This window comes from Sinocyclocheilus rhinocerous, unplaced genomic scaffold (assembly GCF_001515625.1).
Source record: "Sinocyclocheilus rhinocerous isolate Xijiao unplaced genomic scaffold, SAMN03320098_v1.1 scaffold3705, whole genome shotgun sequence".
NCBI classification, from domain to species: Eukaryota; Metazoa; Chordata; class Actinopteri; order Cypriniformes; family Cyprinidae; genus Sinocyclocheilus; species Sinocyclocheilus rhinocerous.
Window position 1 is genome coordinate 1,208 of NW_015649586.1, and position 4,286 is coordinate 5,493.

The 4,286-nt window shown below is 42.2% G+C and overlaps 1 pseudogene; it reads right to left on the reverse strand.

Annotated features, from left to right (window-relative positions):
• Nucleotides 1–431: 431 nt before the first annotated feature.
• LOC107710854 (uncharacterized) lies at nt 432–1,275 on the reverse strand (annotated as a pseudogene).
• Nucleotides 1,276–4,286: the final 3,011 nt, after the last annotated feature.

Sequence of the window (4,286 nt, forward strand, 5' to 3'; positions counted from 1 at the left end):
ACACTCTTTAATTCATACATTAAGGGAAGAATGAATACCAGGAATATTCTTATCAAGTAAAGTGGTTTTATTGAAAGCTTAACAAAGCCAATACAATAAATAAACCAAGATCAGTAAACAGGAAACCAACTTAAATAACCAAATCATCAGGAGAAGGCAATGCTAAAGAGACATAGAGAGAAAGAGGGAGGGGATTAAACATAACACCAGCACAACATACACAATAGAAATTACGTCACAGGACATAACACAATGAAACAAAAGGAAAAAAGAAGGAAGAGCAGAGGTGGTAACAGTGTTATGGCTACAGGAGTTACTTAACAATGAACAAACTCAACATTAGCCATGATAGTCAGGGCTATATTTAGACATAACCAAATGGGCCCTAAAGGCCAAATTCAAAAGCAGTGACACTGCCAACTGTAAGCAGTTCACTGCATTTGGATGTGGTCTTTAAGGCAGTTAGCTACAGTACTTAAAAACATATAATTTCCCCTAGGTGTGAAATGAACGCCATCTTTCAAAAATAGCCCAGGACTGTCATGCCTAATGTGAGGGTGCTCAAGCATGGCACCATTTAAGCTACGAACAAATGTAGCCATAACACTGTTAACAAACTTGCGGGCCTTGTCAAGTTTCACCGGATTGGCACCAGCCTTCCATCGGCACCTCTGGGTCACAGCTGAAAACATGATCTTCATGCCAGGGTGCCAGAGTTTAAGCTGGTGCAGGTCCTCCTTCATGACATTCACCAACTGGACGCTGCTGACCTGCCCCTATATCATTGCCTCCACAGTGGATGACGAGGACATCCGGTGCTGCTCTTCCTCGCAGGGAGTGGTAGAAGAAGGGGAGAAGTCCTTTCCAACGCAGTCCACCCAAGCCAAACCAACAGACACGGACACCTGGCAGACTGAGGTTGCCTCCCATGGTCTGGGCAGCTCTCTGGGCACCACGTCTGACATAGCTGTCACCAATGATCCACAATGTGTCTATGGAAGGAAAATAAATGTGTTTAATAAATGCTGGAGGTAATGAAAAATAAGAAGTTACTATCAAAGGTAGCTCAATTTTTTTATGTTGACAATACTGTCACATGTGGGAGAAAATAGAACAAGGGAGCAACACCTCAAAATGTAGATGACAGTCTAATTTTTTGGGTGACCTTTTAAACAGACAATGTAATATCAGCTGTCGAATGTCAAGTAGCCAAGACTAGTACTTACAGTTTAAGTGGTGTGCATAGACTGCGGTGGATGCGTCACGGGTGGCCATGACGAGGAATCAATCACTGAAAGAAATAAACATCCTGTAAAAAAATGCATAAAGTTTTATATGATGGTTAGGTTTTGGTGTACGGTCAGTGTAGGGGTATAGAATATACAGTTTGACAGTGGTGTAGTGTTGCCTGGAGAAGAGAATAATTATTATTTTACAACTCTGCACGCCTCCCCTGACATGCTCTCGCGCATGAACAGGCAGCATCTCTATCACTGTCAGCATCCTCTCTGACTGGGGGTGGGGGACGGGACGAGCACGGGCGCAGTCATCATCAAACATATTTCAAAGGAAACCAGCGCCACGGTCCTGACCCTATCACTATCTTCACAGGGTAAAGATACCCGGAATTACACCAAGTTTGTACAGTATAATAACCATAACGCCTATGGAGAGTCCCCACAAAGATAGCGAAACCAAGTATGTATTTGTGTGTGTGTGTGTGAATGCGTGAAGCTTGAGTGCCTTGATGATATCAATAACAGATAAATAGTTATTTGAAGTTTTGTTGTGTTTCAGATTAATTTACCTCAAGAGTAAGCTGAAAACCGCTGGGAACGTTCAAATATCAACCGCCAATACGTTGAGCTAGGCGGGCGTGGTTTCAGCAGCAGGCACCTCAGTGCCACTCACGTCCCGCCTCTTTCGAGAGACCAGAGAGAGAGATGGCGACGACCGGCTCTGCCCACTTTGGGCTTCAAAAAAGCTCTTCAGAATTCAACGGGTGATGTCACGGACACTATGTCCATGTTTTTTACAGTCTATGGTCTGTACGCCTTTCCTCCGATTGTTCTGCTCCCGGGAGTTTTGGAGAGAGTGCGCAGGGACGGGGCCCATCTGTTGTTAGTAGCCCCGTTCTGGCGGGGCCGAGTATGGTTCTCAGGCCTGAGTTCTCTCCTCGACGGCGCTCTATGGGAGATTCCCGTCAGGAGAGATCTCCTCTCACAGGCGGAGGGTGCACCCCCACCCGGAGCTGTGGAAGCTGTGGGTGTGGCGTCTGAGGAGGCACAGCTCATAACTTCCGGTCTCTCAACCGAGGTTGTTGAGACCATCCTCCATCCAGAGCTCCCTCTACGAGGAAATTGTACTTCTGCGGAGAACGCCAGCCCGACCAAGCTAACTGCCCGTTTGGTACAGTTTTGGAGGCCTGTTTATACGCATAGTTGACCCACTCCACCCTAGAGGTCTCTGTGGCGGCCATTGCGGCCTACCACGCCCCTCTCGGTGGCCATTCAGTGGGAAGACACTCTCTTCTTACACGTTTCCTCTGCGGTGCGCTGTTGCTATTGGACTGATTTCACATGTGATTCAGAGCGTGGTCACAAAAGGCGTTCCCAAAGCGTATTCCGACGCGGCGTCTCGTTCCCTCAAGGAACCATGGTTACATACGTAACCTGAGACGTTTTATGCTCATGAAGTTATGTTAGAGCTTCAAAGCAAAAGAAGCTTAGTTTAGTGCTTCTGTGAACTACTGTTCTGTCGTTCATAGCACTGTAGTTCATAATGTAGTGATCTACTACACTATGTTAGTACAACTAAGCAAATGAAGAGAATGCAAGCCCACAAATTCTAAAAACCTTCTTTCTCTGTAAGAGAAAGTTGAATTATGCAATGTTAAGACTAAAGCTTGCCCAGAAGAAATATGTTTCTTACATGTGAAATAAAATCTTATTTGCAATGCATAAAGACAGATTTTAATGTGCTAGGAGTTTTATGCTCATGAATTTATGTTAGAGCTTCAAAGCACAAGAAGCTTAGTTTAGTGCTTCTGTGAACTACTGTTCTGTCGTTCATAGCACTGTAGTTCATAGTGTAGTGATCTACTACACTATGTTAGTGCAACTAAGCAAATTAAGAGAATGCAAGCCCAGATATGCTGAAAACCTTCTTTCTCTGTAAGAGAAAGTTGGATTATGCAAGATTTTAATGTGTTAGGAGTTTTATGCTCATGAAGTTATGTTAGATCTTCTAAGCACAGTGAAATGAAATGTTATTTGCAATACAGAAAGACAGATTTTAATGTGTTAGAAGCTTTAAGATAACTTCAAGAGCATTAAACTCCTAAGCACAAAAAGCTTAGTTTAGTGCTTCTGTGAACAGAAACACTATGTTAGTGCAACTAAGCAAATGAAGAGAATGCAAGCCCACATATGCTGAAAACCTTCTTTCTCTCTTAGAGAAAGTTGGATTATGCAATGTTAAGACTAAAGCTTGACCACATGAAATATGTTTCTAACGTGAAATGAAATGTTATTTGCAATGCAGAAAGACAGATTTTCATGTGCAAGCCCACATATGCTGACAACCTTCTGTCTCTGTAAGAGAAAGTTGGATTATGCAATGTTAAGACTAAAGCTTGCCCACATGAAATATGTTTCTAACAGAAATGAATTGTTATTTGCAATGCAGAAAAGACAGATTTTAATGTGTTTGGAGTTTTATGCTCATGTAGTCATGTTAGAGCTTCTAAGCACAAGACGCTTAGTTTGGTGCTTCTGTGAACAGTAATAAAGAGCTTTCTACCATTTGAAATGAAATGTTATTTGCAGTGCAGAAAAGACAGATTTTAATGTGTTTGGAGTTTTATGCTCATTAAGTTATGTTAGAGCTTCTAAGCACAAGATGCCTAGTTTTTGTTGCTTCTGTGAACAGTAACACTATATTAGTGCAACTAAGCAAATGAAGAGAATGCAAGCCCACATATGCTGAAAACCTTCTTTTTCTGTAAGAGAAAGTTGGATTATGCAATGATAAGACTAAAGCTTGCCCACATGAAATATGTTTCTAACGTGAAATTAAATGTTATTTGCAATGCAGAAAGACAGATTTTAAGGTGTTAGGAGTTTTATGCTCATTAAGTTATGTTAGAGCTTCTAAGCACAAGAAGCTTAGTTTAGTGCTTCTGTGAACAGTAACACTATGTTAATGAAATTAAGCAAATGAAGAGAATGCAAGCCCACAGATGCTGAAAACCTTCTTTCTCTGTTACAGAAAGCTGGATGTTGCAA